The sequence below is a fragment of the Oncorhynchus tshawytscha genome, unplaced genomic scaffold (genome assembly GCF_018296145.1).
Source record: "Oncorhynchus tshawytscha isolate Ot180627B unplaced genomic scaffold, Otsh_v2.0 Un_contig_1875_pilon_pilon, whole genome shotgun sequence".
Classification (NCBI taxonomy): Eukaryota; Metazoa; Chordata; class Actinopteri; order Salmoniformes; family Salmonidae; genus Oncorhynchus; species Oncorhynchus tshawytscha.
In genome coordinates, this window is record NW_024609168.1 from 26,661 (window position 1) to 43,163 (window position 16,503).

General features: G+C 40.5%; 1 long non-coding RNA gene across 1 annotated transcript; it reads left to right on the forward strand.

Moving 5' to 3' along the window:
• The first annotated feature begins 5,849 nt into the window (after positions 1–5,849).
• Positions 5,850–10,986, forward strand: LOC112242256. Its single transcript, XR_006081964.1, has 3 exons — positions 5,850–6,078; positions 8,591–8,658; positions 10,951–10,986. It is a non-coding gene; the product is annotated as an uncharacterized LOC112242256 (long non-coding RNA).
• Positions 10,987–16,503: the final 5,517 nt, after the last annotated feature.

Consider the following 16,503-nt stretch of genomic DNA (forward strand, 5'->3'; position numbering starts at 1 on the left):
AATAAAGTTCGTTCAGAGCCATCGATGTGTCTGCTTGGGGGATATATACGGCTGTGATTATAATCGAAGAGAATTCTCTTGGTAGATAATGTGGTCTACATTTGATTGTGAGGAATTCTAAATCAGGTGAACAGAAGGATTTGAGTTCCTGTATGTTTCTTTCATCACACCATGTCACGTTGGCCATAAGACATACGCCCCCGCCCGTCTTCTTACCAGAAAGATGTTTGTTTCTGTCGGCGCGATGCGTGGAGAAACCCGTTGGCTGCACCGCTTCGGATTGCGTCTCTCCAGTTAGCCATGTTTCCGTGAAGCAAAGAACGTTACAGTCTCTGATGTCCCTCTGGAATGCTACCCTTGCTCGGATTTCATCAACCTTGTTGTCAAGAGACTGGACATTGGCAAGAAGAATGCTAGGGAGTGGTGCACGATGTGCCCGTCTCCGGAGTCTGACCACCGCTTCGTTTCCCTCTTTTTCTGAGTCGTTTTTTTTTGGTCGCTGCATGTGATCCACTCGGTTACACTGGTTGTAAGGCAGAACACAGGATCCGCATCGCGAAAAACATATTCTTGGTTTTCCAGACACTAGGAGGTGTCCACATGGTCTGATAAACACTCCTAACAACCAGACCACTAGGAGGTGTCCACATGATCTGATAAACACTCCTAACAACCAGACCACTAGGAGGTGTCCACATGGTCTGATAAACACTACTAACAATCAGACCACTAGGAGGTGTCCTCATGGTCTGATAAACACTCCTAACAACCCCCCCACTAGGAGGTGTCCACATGGTCTGATAAACACTCCTAACAACCCCACCACTAGGAGGTGTCCACATGGTCTGATTAACACTCCTAACAACCAGACCACTAGGAGGTGTCCACATGGTCTGATAAACACTCCTAACAACCAGACCACTAGGAGGTGTCCACATGGTCTGATTAACACTCCTAACAACCAGACCACTAGGAGGTGTCCACATGGTCTGATAAACACTCCTAACAACCCCACCACTAGGAGGTGTCCACATGGTCTGATAAACACTCCTAACAACCAGACCACTAGGAGGTGTCCACATGATCTGATAAACACTCTTAACAACCAGACCACAAGGAGGTGTCCACATGGTCAGTGGTATGGTCAGATAGACTAGTGGTTAGAGTGGTGGTCAGTAACTGGTATGGTCAGATAGACTAGTGGTTAGAGTGGTGGGTCAGTAACTGGTATGGTCAGATAGACTAGTGGTTAGAGTGTTGGGTCAGTAACTGGTATGGTCAGATAGACTAGTGGTTAGAGTGGTGGGTCAGTAACTGGTATGGTCAGGTAGACTAGTGGTTAGAGTGGTGGGTCAGTAACTGGTATGGTCAGATAGACTAGTGGTTAGAGTGGTGGGTCAGTAACTGGTATGGTCAGATAGACTAGTGGTTAGAGTGTTGGGTCAGTAACTGGTATGGTCAGGTAGACTAGTGGTTAGAGTGGTGGGTCAGTAACTGGTATCGCTGGTTTGAAAACCTGACCCGTCAAGGTGAAAATCTGTCGATGTGCCCTTAAGCAAGACACTTACATCTAATTTGCTCCATGGTCACCATACTACTATGACCCTGTAAAACAACACCTATCATCCTACTATGACTGACCCTGTAAAACAACACCTATCATACTACCTGTAGTCGATATCATCTACTGTATCTTGCCTATGCTGCTCTGTACCATCACTCATTCATATATCCTTATGTACATATTCTTTATCCCCTTACACTGTGTATAAGACAGTAGTTTTTTTGGAATTGTTAGTTAGATTACTTGCTCGTTATTACTGCATTGTCGGAAGTAGAAGCACAAGCATTTCGCTACACTCGCATTAACATCTGCTAACCATGTGTATGTGACAAATAAAATTTGATTTGATTTGATTTGATTTTTGACTGACCCTTTAAAACAACACCTATCATACTATGACTGACCCTGTACAACAACACCAATCATTCTACTATGACTGACCCTGTAAAACAACACCTGTCATACTACTATGACTGACCCTGTAAAACAACACCTATCATACTACTATGACTGACCCTGTATAACAACACCTATCATCATTACTGACCCTGTATGACTGACCCTGTAGAACAACACCTATCATACTACTATGACTGACCCTGTAAAACAACACCTATCATACTACTATGACTGACCCTGTAAAACAACACCTATCATACTACTATGACTGACCCTGTACAACAACACCTATCATACTACTATGACTGACCCTGTAAAACAACACCTATCATACTACTATGACTGACCCTGTAAAACAACACATTTCACAGAACCAATCTGATGTCTGTGACAATCAAACACTTTAAAAGCGAACCAACATAAAGAAAATGACAGCATTGATGTTGTTTTATTCCAACAGTTAATTGAACAATGCTGTTTATAAATCTAGTTGACATTCACTTGACTTGCATTACACTCTCACTGCAGAACAACATCCTCATGAAATCACATGACTTCTAGTTAGAGAAGAGGATTCCTGTTAACACGGCCTGCTACAAGCAGGAAACTAGTTATGGACCAACCAGAAATGTGACATGTCTGTTTGACAGTTACCCTGAAAGATGCATGTGTGAACTATCTTGTCATCTCTTTGGCTAACCACATTGGAACATTCTAGTCTTGAAGGACATGAACTGGCAGAACAGGTTTCAGCAAAGTATGGAGTCATTGTTTTCAGGAAGGTGTAACCATGACGATGGGGGGGCAGGAGGCAGACTAAGTGCAAGGGCAGCCACCTGAACTACTGTCCTACAAAGACAAACAGCATCTACACAAACAGCCACCTGAACTACTGTCCTACAAAGACAAAGAGCATCTACACAAACAGCCACCTGAACTACTGTCCTACAAAGACAAACAGCCACCTGAACTACTGTCCTACAAAGACAAACAGCCACCTGAACTACTGTCCTACAAAGACAAACAGCCACCTGAACTACTGTCCTACAAAGACAAACAGCCACCTGAACTACTGTCCTACAAAGACAAACAGCCACCTGAACTACTGTCCTACAAAGACAAACAGCCACCTGAACTACTGTCCTACAGAGACAAACAGCCACCTGAACTACTGTCCTACAGAGACAAACAGCCACCTGAACTACTGTCCTACAGAGACAAACAGCCACCTGAACTACTGTCCTACAAAGACAAACAGCCACCTGAACTACTGTCCTACAAAGACAAACAGCCACCTGAACTACTGTCCTACAAAGACAAACAGCCACCTGAACTACTGTCCTACAAAGACAAACAGCCACCTGAACTACTGTCCTACAAAGACAAACAGCATCTACACAAACACAAACAAAGACAAACAGCCACCTGAACTACTGTCCTACAAAGACAAACAGCATCTACACAAACAGCCACCTGAACTACTGTCCTACAAAGACAAACAGCATCTACACAAACAGCCACCCACCTGAACTACTGTCCTACAAAGACAAACAGCATCTACACAAACAGCCACCTGAACTACTGTCCTACAAAGACAAACACAAAGACAAACACACCACTGAACTACTGTCCAAAGACAAAAGACAAACAGCCACCTGAACTACTGTCCTACAAAGACAAACAGCCACCTGAACTACTGTCCTACAAAGACAAACAGCCACCTGAACTACTGTCCTACAAAGACAAAGACAAACTGTCCAAGACAAACACCTGAACTACTGTCCTACAAGACAAACAGACAAACAGCCACCTGAACTACTGTCCTACAAAGACAAACAGCATCTACTGTCCTACAAAGACAAACAGCCACCTGAACTACTGTCCTACAAAGACAAACAGCCACCTGAACTACTGTCCTACAAACAAGCCACCTGATCTACTGTCCTACAGAGACAAACACCAACCTGAACTACTGTCCTACAGAGACAAACAGCATCTACACAAACAGCCACCTGAACTACTGTCCTACAGAGACAAACACCAACCTGATTTACTGTCCTACAGAGACAAACACCAACCTGAACTACTGTCCTACAGAGACAAACAGCATCTACACAAACAGCCACCTGAACTACTGTCCTACAAAGACAAACAGCCACCTGAACTACTGTCCTACAAAGACAAACAGCCACCTGAACTACTGTCCTACAAAGACAAACAGCCACATGAACTACTGTCCTACAGAGACAAACAGCATCCTACAAAGACTGAACTAACAAAGACAAACACCACCTGAACTACTGTCCTACAAAGACAAAAGACAAACAGCCACCTGAACTACTGTCCTACAAAGACAAACAGCCACCTGAACTACTGTCCTACAAAGACAAACAGCCACCTGAACTACTGTCCCACAAACTGAACTACTGTCCCAAAGACAAAAGACAAACAGCCACCTGAACTACTGTCCTACAAAGACAAAAGCCAGACAAACAGCCACCTGAACTACTGTCCAAAGACAAAAGACAAACAGCCACCTGAACTACTGTCCTACAAAGACAAACAAACAGCCACCTGAACTACTGTCCTACAAAGACAAACAGCCACCTGAAAGACAAACAGCCACCTGAACTACTGTCCTACAAAGACAAACAAACAGCCACCTGAACTACTGTCCTACAAAGACAAAGCCACCTGAACTACTGTCCTACAAAGACAAACAGCCACCTGAACTACTGTCCTACAAAAGACAAACAGCATCTACACAAACAGCCACCTGAACTACTGTCCTACAAAGACAAACAGACAAACAGCCACCTGAACTACTGTCCTAAAGAGACAAAAGCATCTACACAAACAGTGAATCTGAGAAAAATGGTCTTAAAGTTTGTTTTCAAAGACAAACAGTCCACCTGAACTACTGTCCTACAATCAGCCACCTGAACTACATCTGACCTATGACTACCCTAAGTACTGATACTACACTCTGCCTTGTCCTGACCTATGACTACCCTAAGTACTGATACTACACTGTCCTGCCTTGCCACCTGTCCTGACCTTAAACAGCTGTCTGGGTAATGAAACAGCAAAGTGCAGCATCTAGAAATAGACAAACAAATGTGTTGATCCAGATTTATGCCACCTGTTGTTTTTCTATGTTGATGGAAACAGTTTGTTCTAACTACATTCCAACTGTATTTAATGGTGTTATGTAGTTGTGTTGTCATGTTGAACTACTGTGTCTGTACATGTTGTATTGTAGTAAACCTCAACTGTATTTAATGGTGTTATGTAGTTGTGTTGTCATGTTGTATTGTAGTAACCCTCAACTGTATTTAATGGTGTTATGTAGTTGTGTTGTCATGTTGTATTGTAGTGTCCTCAACTGTATTTAATGGTGTTATGTAGTTGTGTTGTCATGTTGTATTGTAGTAACCCTCAACTGTATTTAATGGTGTTATGTAGTTGTGTTGTCATGTTGTATTGTAGTAATGTAGTTGTGTTGTCCCTCAACCTCAATGTGTTGTCATGTTGTAATGGTATTGTTAGGCCTAACCCTCAACATTTTCTGGTGATGGAGAGAGACACAGACAAGACAGACACAGCATGTTGAGAGAGACAACAGAATGCAACAGAATAGGTTATGATGAGAGACAGAGACACCAAACACAGAGACAGACAACAGAGACAGCAACAGAATAGGATATGATGGAGAGAGACACCAGACAAGACACAGAGACAGCAACAGAATAGGATATGATGGAGAGAGACACCAGACAAGACACAGAGACAGCAACAGAAGAATAGGATATGATGGAGAGAGACACCAAACAAGACACAGAGACAGCAACAGAAGAATAGGATATGATGGAGAGAGACACCAGACAAGACACAGAGACAGCAACAGACGACACAGAGAAAGTGATGGAGAGAGACAGAAGAATAGAGTTCCAGACAGTTGTAGAATGTATACCAAGGCACATTGTAAGAGCTATAAAGAGAGAGGGAGGGAGAGAGAACAGGCAGAACCTGATATGTAAATGAGCAGAGCAAATGAAACTCACTTTTGACGACCTGATGATCATCCAGACTGTGTTTCTATTGAGAGATAAAAGGTAAGACGACGATTGTTATGTGTATTCATATAGTTGATGATATTGTTATGTGTATTCATATAGTTGATGATATTGTTATGTGTATTCATATAGTTGATGATATTGTTATGTGTATTCATATAGTTGATGATATTGTTATGTGTATTCATATAGTTGATGATATTGTTATGTGTATTCATATAGTTGATGATATTGTTATGTGTATTCATATAGTTGATGATATTGTTATTGTGTATTCATATAGTTGATGATATTTTTTGTTATAATAGTCCTATTCATTAAAATGTGTTTGATATAAATTAGATTTGTGTATTCATATAGTTGCCCATCTGTGTTAGGGTGATATCCTACACATATAGTTAGAATCTGAAAGGGTTTTGGCTGTATTCATATAGTTGATGAACCCTTTTTGTACTAGGTAGATTCATTTTGGGTTCCATGAAGAATTTTCCACAGAGGGTTTGCATAGAAGTTGATGATATTACCTGGAACCCAAAAGCGTATTCCTATAGGGGACAGCCAGAGGACCTGTTTGGAACCCTTTATCTTTTTATTCTAAGAGTGTACTGTATCATAGGTCTATAGACCAGGGTGATCCTGTATCATAGGTCTATAGACCTGTATCATAGGTCTATAGACCAGGGTGATCTCCTACTGTATCATAGACCAGATCTCCTACTGTCTAGGTCTAGACCAGGGTGATCTCTGTATCTACTGTATCATAGGTCTATAGACTGATCTTCTCTGTAAACAGGCTTAAAACACAACAAGCAACAAACAAACATTTTCTCTTTCTAATCTACTGTTGGTTTTTAATCAGGGAGGGATTTTGTGTGAAAAGAGACAAATAAATATAAATAAATTGTGGTGAGACTAACAACAACTTACACTTCCTCAAAACAGGTTGTGTGTATTCATTAGTGCCATTTAAAACTGTTTACCAAAAACACAACATAGAAATAGGAAAACAAACACTAGTTTGCCCTGATCTACAACACCATAGAGAACCAAGGGCTCTTTAGGGCGTGACAGCAACATTTTAAAACTGTTGGCTGTGGAGTAAACTAAAACATCCCAGGTTTAACAGCATGTTGATACCTGTCTGATTGAAAATTGTAGCCTGGGGTAAAATGTTAGATATACTGGTTTTCTAAAAATAGCCAAAGTTAGCTTCACACAGGCCTCACCCATAAGAACAGAAAATATCTAAACTTGAAATGTCTGGTGTAATGTTAGTATAGTGAAGTACAACACTCCTAACAGTAGATACATTAAATGTCTGGTGTAATGTTAGTACAGTGAAAAATCCTGCCAGGGATCATAAAACACTGTTGTAACAGTAGAGACATTAAATGTCTGGTGTAATGTTAGTATAGTGAATGGAAGTAAAACACTCCTAACAGTAGATAAATTAAATGTCTGGTGTAATGTTAGTATAGTGAAGTAAAACACTCCTAACAGTCTACTTCTACTGAGACAGGTTGGTGTCAGTTTAATCATACAACATGGAGCTGACTGGACGTGGTCAAGTCAAATTCAATATATAAATATTCATATATTATAGTTCTACATTTAACATTTCATGTGATAATGTAATTGTATCATAGGTCCTCTATAGTGTAGTGATCCTCTACATTTCATTAGATAATGTAATTATATCATAGTTCCTCTATAGTGTAGTGATCCTCTACATTTCATATGATAATGTAATTGTACCATAGTTCCTCTATAGTGTAGTGATCCTCTACATTTCATATGATAATGTAATTGTACCATAGTTCCTCTATAGTGTAGTGATCCTCTACATTTCATATGATAATGTAATTGTATCATAGTTCCTCTATAGTGTAGTGATCCTCTACATTTCATATGATAATGTAATTGTATCATAGTTCCTCTATAGTGTAGTGATCCTCTACATTTCATATATGATGTAATGTCACAATTCCTCATAGTGTAGTGATCCTCAATTTCATATGATAATGTAATTGTATCATAGTTCCTCTATAGTGTAGTGATGGTGCTGCTAGTGAAAGAAAACATTAAGAGACAGAATACAGGCGGTGGAGTTTGTACAAAGTTTACGTACAACAATATATTGAACTAGGTAGACTGAGCATAGAGCTAAAGGCTATAACCACAGGGAAGAAACTGTTCAGATTGGGGTCTATAACATCCAATCACTTAGGTTTACAGCAGCTGACAGTTGCAACTTCATTGCTAATAACTCAAACTTCCTTTTTCAGATAAAGACATCATCTCTGTACAGATGTAGGATCTGAATTTGATCACCCTGTTGCAGGAAAACTAAAACTTGCAGTGTATTTGATGTTTTAAAAGGCTTCTGAAGTTTGTCATTTCCACTTTCTGCTTTAAAATGTTAATTATAATTCACATAATTTTTCTGCTTCAGTAAACTGTCTCAAATTAAGATCCTACATCTGTAGCAAAATAACTGTCTTCCATGTATTCTCCTTTGACCATTTGACATCTTGTATTTACTGTTGTTTAGGCTGGTTGAATGAGTTGTCTATGAAAGCTACTTCATCTGTAAGAAAACAGGCGGCTGCACCAGTGACTGTAAGTTATGTGATTTCCTCATATGAAATTAAAAGTATGTTTGTAGCCTACGCAGTTACAAAATGGCTGTTGAAACTGTGACACATATTTCTCAGTACATTAGAAGTCAGATAAATGTGTTGAGACGTAGGAAAGATGGGCAAACTCTCGTTGGTCTTGGCTTTCTACACACTATTATAAGGTTAGTCGATGTCAGACATTCAATAGTCAGAGTAGGTTTGAGCTATGATCACTTATCATGCTGACAAACCTGATGGTCTCTGTGAACTGATCTGAAAAAGTTTAGGCTGGTCATCTATGATATGTAGGTTATATACAGTACATTCTCTGTACTGCTACTGGTAGGACTATAACATTATGTGAACTGATCTGAACAGGTTTAGACTGGTCATCTATGATATGTAGGTTATATACAGTACATTCTCTGTCCTGCTACTGGTAGGACTATAACATTATGTGAACTGATCTGAACAGGTTTAGACTGGTCATCTATGATATGTAGGCTATGTCCTGCTACTGGTATAGACTATAACAATATTGCATATCACTAACAAACTGTCATCTATTATACATTATAACTCTAGTCCCTACTTTACATAATATAAAATGTCTTACTTGTTGCAAATAAACTTTCTGAATGGATCAATGATTTCCCCCTCAGATCAATCATACTGCTATTATACATTATCTGTCTACTTTACATAATAACATCTACATATCACTAACAAACTACATTATACATTATTAGTCTAAAGACATAATATAACATATCACTTTACTATACATTATAAAGACTTTACAAAATAATTAATTAATTACTATACATTATAACCTAGTCTACTTTACATAATATAACATCTACATATCTACCTAACAAACAGTGACTTAGACATTATTAGTCTATTTTAATATAAAATTGTTACTTGTTGCAATAACTAACTTAACTGAAAACAATGATTTTATTATCAATATTATTTTATTCTGTTACATTCTGATACATTTAGAAAATATAATTACCTTAACAAATAGTGACTTATTGAATTAAAATAATTATTATTATTGTTGCTGTACTGTCTATAACTACCTTAACAAACAGTGACTTATTATTATTATTATTATTATTATTGTTGCTGTACTGTCTATAACTACCTTAACAAACAGTGACTTATTATTATTATTATTATTATTATTGTTGCTGTACTGTCTATAACTACCTTAACAAACAGTGACTTATTATTATTATTATTATTATTATTGTTGCTGTACTGTCTATAACTACCTTAACAAACAGTGACTTAATTATTAATTAGTTATTATTATTATTATTATTGTTGCTGTACTGTCTATAACTACCTTAACAAACAGTGACTTATTATTATTATTATTATTATTATTATTATTGTTGCTGTACTGTCTATAACTACCTTAACAAACAGTGACTTATTATTATTATTATTATTATTATTATTATTGTTGCTGTACTGTCTATAACTACCTTAACAAACAGTGACTTATTATTATTATTATTATTATTATTGTTGCTGTACTGTCTATAACGACCTTAACAAACAGTGACTTATTATTATTATTGACAGTTACCATGGAGATGAAATGTCACAGCTACATGTTCATGTGATGCATTAAATCACCTGAATGTTTCTATGTCTGTTAGTAAATGTTTTATTTCTCAAAGAGATAATGATTAAATGAGAACAATTGAATTTAGTTGTCACTGTGTTAACCACAACCAACATGTTGGATCTCTGTTTAGTTGTCACTGTCTTTAAAATGACAACCAACATGTTGGATCTCTGTTTAGGGGGCCCTGCCACTAAAATGAGTCTCTCTGGGGAACATGAACCACAACCAACATGTTGAGATCTCTGTTTGAAGTTGACACTGTTTAGAGTTTATTTCACAAAATGTTGGATCTTTGTATTTCATCAGAAATGTTGATCTCTGTTTAGTTGTACCTTCAATATAACCACAACCAACATGTTGGATCTCTGTTTAGTTGTCACTGTGTTATACCACAACCAACATGTTGGATCTCTGTTTAGATGTCACTGTGCTGTAAATCACTCTGGATAAGAGCACTAAATCATGTTCTTGGGTCTGTTTAGTTGTCACTGGGTTCCACAACCAACATGTTGGGGTCTGTGGAGGTAGTTTAGTTGTCACTGTGTTAACCAACAACCGGGGTCATGTTGGAGGTACTGTCACTGGGTTCTCAATCAACATGTTGGGGTCTGTTTAGGTCAGTAACCACAACCAACATGTTGGGTCTTTTAGGGGTCAGTGCTCTAAAATGACTCTCTCCGGCAAAGACATTTGATAGGAGGGTGGCCCTGCCTCTAAAATTAATCTCTGAGGGACATGACACCAAAGCTAAGAGGTAAGATGATAATTTTATGAATAATTTATAAAGTTTATTTCCAAAATAAATAGCTATCTTAAAATGAATGCACTTACTGTAAAGTTAATCTTCAGAAATAAGCCTGAGTTAATCTGCCAAAATGAAGACAAAATGCTATGCAGACAAACATGGTATCACTTGTTATACATAATTATTATACATAAATCATTGCCAAAAGCACAAGACATACTGTTGCATGTAGGTCTATATTATTTATGGGTTGATCACATAGAAATATAAAAACATTATTTTTAACTACTGCAATGCAATTACATGTGGCACAGGAACCATTGACTCACTGCATTATTGCATTATTCTATAGTATTATCAAGACACCTGCTGTTAACTCTTAACTACATAGGACAGCTCACGAGGTGTCCAAAAATATCTGCTGACTAGCTGGGTAGGTAATTTAGGTAATGGGTAGGTAACTAGGTAATTTATACCCATAAGTGTAAAATGTCTTTATTCTCAGCACTTATACGACCAATTTTCTACTCTGAGACACTTTGGCCATATGGACCCAGATCTCAACATATTGTTATAAAAAACTGAATGTTTGATCTCAAAATGTTGTTATAATTAAAAAAAAATGTTTAACATAATAATAAAAAATGAATATTACTAATGTAACCCACTGTAAAGACTGGGTTTAGTTGATTGTGTTGCACTGCTCGTGTCCGCGTTCTGGAACTGTCCGCGTCCCCGTACAGAACTGTCCGCGTCCCCGTACAGAACTGTCCGCGTCCCCGTACAGAACTGTCCGCGTCCCCGTACAGAACTGTCCGCGTCCCCGTACAGAACTGTCCGCGTCCACGTTCGGTGTGGCGTTGCCGGTTACGCGCAGAGTGGACTGAGGTGATCTTGGGGAATAACGACGGAGTTTGTTACAGTGTTGAGACACCGAAGTTTATTGTTCAATTTGCTTTTTCTTTACGGTCAGGGACAGTATGAGTGTAGCCAGATCCTTTTCACTCTCTATCCTTGTTTCATTTGTGGTAACGACCTGCTAGCTAGTTGGTACAGCTCGGTAAACTAGCTAGCTACTCTACCAGCAGCATCCTAGTTATCCTAGCTAGTCGGTACAGCTCGGTAATTAGCTAGCTACTCTACCAGCAGCCTTACGAGGGGGATGTTCCAGTTAGAATCGTCCCAGTGAACAAGCACCAAACCAGCGGTAAGTTGTTGGTTGCAAAGCACTGTACATCAAAAGTGATTTTTATACTCTCAAGTGATGATTTAAATGTACAATTTATATCAAATTGTTTGTAAATGTTATTCGAACATCACACAAGATGCAGCGGTTTTTGGAGAATATTTGTTGTGCATTTTGTTGTAAAGAATTCCCGCCAGTACTAGCTAGTGTTGATGAATAACTACCAGAGAGGGAGACCAAATCACGGACGCTGGACAGAGTGGATTTCAGTTGTAACAAAAGGCAGTTTATTTAGTCAAAAGATATCTTGTTCTGGAGTTTTTAGCGTGCACGGACCTAATCATATGGCTAGGAAGGAGTCAGCTGAAAAGGGTCCCTAAACAGAGTGTGCAGCGGATTTTGTACATAGAATGACGTAGGTTGATTCTTGTAGTTCTGTCTTCCGACTGGTTGGTGAAGGTTGGCGGGTCCTGACCGAGCCTGTGCAGGAGCCTCATTGGTGCCCCGTGAAGTCGTCCGATCCTGGCTCCTGCCCAGTTGAGAAGGGCGTGGAGTGTGTGTGTGTGCTTATGCAAGAAGATGTTTGTGTGTCAGGGGATCGTCAGATAAGGGGAACAGAGAGGGGCAGTTTATGGCTGAGTGTGTGTGTTGTGCGATGGAATGTCTGTGTGTCCCGGGGTCGTGAGATAAGGGGAACTGAGAGGGGTACGTGCAATGACTTGAGTCAGGCGGAATAGTTTGGCGCTCCATAATATATGAGCTATGTGTATGGATATATATCTATATATGACACCAGCAACTTACTGTGTCTGGTGGGGGGTTCATATATTTTGTACAGTATATATATATGACACTAGCAGAGTGCAGAGTTGGATGGTGAGACGTGCATTGCATGACGTGCAATTTTGTGCCGTTCCTATCAGGTACATTGTTAAAGATATTATATTGTATATTGTAATTTTTTTATTTTGGTAACTACCCAGTGAACAAGCACCAAACCAGAGTGTGTGAGTGCAGAGTTGGATGGTGGAGTTCAGTGTCGATGACTGATTGTACACAACGCAAGAAGAGTACTGTTACACTAGCTAGTCGGTACAGCTCGGTAAGCTAGCTAGCCACTCTACCAGCAGCATCCTAGTTATCCTAGCTAGTCGGTACAGCTCGGTAAGCTAGCTAGCTACTCTACCAGCAGCATCCTAGTTATCCTAGCTAGTCGGTACAGCTCGGTAAGCTAGCTAGCTACTCAAACAGCAACATCCTAGTTATCCTAGCTAGTCGGTACAGCTCGTTAAACTAGCTAGCTACTCTACCAGTAGCATCCTAGTTATCCTAGCTAGTCGGTACAGCTCGGTAAGCTAGCTAGCTACTCTACCAGCAGCATCCTAGTTATCCTAGCTAGTCGGTACAGCTCGGTAAGCTAGCTAGCTACTCAACCAGCAGCATCCTAGTTATCCTAGCTAGTCGGTACAGCTCGGTAAGCTAGCTAGCTACTCTACCAGCAGCATCCTAGTTATCCTAGCTAATTTGTACAGCTCGGTAAACTAGCTAGCTACTCTACCAGCAGCATCCTAGTTATCCTAGCTAGTAGGTACAGCTCGGTAAGCTAGCTAGCTACTCTACCAGCAGCATCCTAGTTATCCTAGCTAGTCGGTACAGCTCGGTAAGCTAGCTAGCTAGCTACTCTACAAGCAGCATCCTAGTTATCCTAGCTAGTCGGTACAGCTCAGTAAGCTAGCTAGCTACTCTACCAGCAGCATCCTAGTTATCCTAGCTAGTCGGTACAGCTCGGTAAGCTAGCTAGCTACTCTACCAGCAGCATCCTAGTTATCCTAGCTAGTCGGTACAGCTCGGTAAGCTAGCTAGCTAGCTACTCTACCAGCAGCATCCTAGTTATCCTAGCTAGTCGGTACAGCTCGGTAAGCCAGCTAGCTACTCAACCAGCAGCATCCTAGTTATCCTAGCTAGTCGGTACAGCTCGGTAAGCTAGCTAGCTACTCTACCAGCAGCATCCTAGTTATCCTAGCTAATCTGTACAGCTGGGTAAACTAGCTAGCTACTCTACCAGCAGCATCCTAGTTATCCTAGCTAGTCGGTACAGCTCGGTAAGCTAGCTAGCTAGCTACTCTACAGCAGCATCCTAGTTATCCTAGCTAGTCGGTACAGCTCGGTAAGCTAGCTAGCTAGCTACTCTACCAGCAGCATCCTAGTTATCCTAGCTAGTCGGTACAGCTCGGTAAGCTAGCTAGCTACTCTACCAGCAGCATCCTAGTTATCCTAGCTAGTCGGTACAGCTCGGTAAGCTAGCTAGCTAGCTACTCTACCAGCAGCATCCTAGTTATCCTAGCTAGTCGGTACAGCTCGGTAAGCCAGCTAGCTACTCAACCAGCAGCATCCTAGTTATCCTAGCTAGTCGGTACAGCTCGGTAAGCTAGCTAGCTACTCTACCAGCAGCATCTAGTTATCCTAGCTAATCTGTACAGCTGGGTAAACTAGCTAGCTACTCTACCAGCAGCATCCTAGTTATCCTAGCTAGTCGGTACAGCTCGGTAAGCTAGCTAGCTAGCTACTCTACCAGCAGCATCCTAGTTATCCTAGCTAGTCGGTACAGCTCGGTAAGCTAGCTAGCTACTCTACCAGCAGCATCCTAGTTATCCTAGCTAGTCGGTACAGCTCGGTAAGCTAGCTAGCTACTCTACCAGCAGCATCCTAGTTATCCTAGCTAGTCGGTACAGCTCGGTAAGCTAGCTAGCTACTCTACCAGCAGCATCCTAGTTATCCTAGCTAGTCGGTACAGCTCGGTAAGCTAGCTAGCTACTCTACCAGCAGCATCCTAGTTATCCTAGCTAGCCGGTACAGCTCGGTAATCTAGCTAGCTACTCTACCAGCAGCATCCTAGTTACCATAGCTAGTCGGTACAGCTCGGTAAACTAGCTAGCTACTCTACCAGCACCATCCTAGTTATCCTAGCTAGTCGGTACAGCTCGGTAAGTTAGCTAGCTACTCTACCAGCAGCATCCTAGTTACCATAGCTACCACTACATCATCACCGGCTGTCTGCATTTCTTGTGGACCGATGGAGCTCCCGGTTGTTTCTTCCACCTGTTAAATCCCGGTTAGGCTTCTCCCTCTCTCGTTGACGGATGCTGGCTACCTCTGTCCGGTTCTCCTCTCACGGTAACTTTAGTGTTTTAACCTCTGTGTCCAAGGATCGAACTTTTGAATATTATTTTCAGGGCCTCAATAGCAGGTATTGAACCCCGGGTAAATAATCACTACTCAGAGCCTCAACCTCAGTATACATTCATTATAAACATCATCTTAATATCTGATATTGTGAGTAAACAACCTCGAGAGTGCGTCTTCCAGCCCTCCAATAAATTACACCATTCAACCCTCCCGGTTAGTAAATTTACCTCAACATGCCCCCGGAGAAGGCAGAGTAACAACACCAGCCTTTTAGCTGGGCTGACAAACTGAGTACAAAGCTCGCGACGCTAAATTAATCTCGTTATTAAAAATGACACACTGCTCGCGCCATTAACTAACGTCTGGAAGTCCGTTCTATTTGTGAAACTCTTCTTATGTTTCCCCATCTGAGCTCAGAGTAGATGAGATGTAACGTTTGTCTCTGTTGTGTTGAAGACCAATCAAGCAGGAGAGACCAGCCTCCCCTGTTCCCAGCTGTGTGTCCATGAAGAGTGACAAGTCTATGATTCTACCTATACACTTCAGAGAGGGAGACTTTTCTTCTGAACAAAGGTAAGAAGAACTCATGGGTCATCGTCAGTGAGTTAAACAACACTGTCTCTAGTCATTTCTCCTCCCATTTTCCCATTTATTTTTTGTTGTTTTTCATAATCCATAGGCTAATCATTTTGTCCATTTTCATAGTCCTAAAACAATATTAAACAAACACAACATTCCGTGTGTGTGTGTGTGTGTGTGTGTGTTTGTGTGTCTGAACTCCCTGGATGAGGAGATGTAATCTCTATTCTGATTGCCTAGTCACTTATACCCCTACCTACATGTGGATATTACCTCAACTACCTGGTACCCTGCACATTGACTCAGTACTGGTACTCCTTATAGTCTCATTATTACCTCAACTACCCGGTACCCCTGCACATTGACTCAGTACTGGTACTCCTTATAGTCTCATTATTACCTCAACTACCTGGTACCCTGCACATTGACTCAGTACTGGTACTCCTTATAGTCTCATTATTACCTCAACTACCTGGTACCCTGCACATTGACTCAGTACTGGTACTCC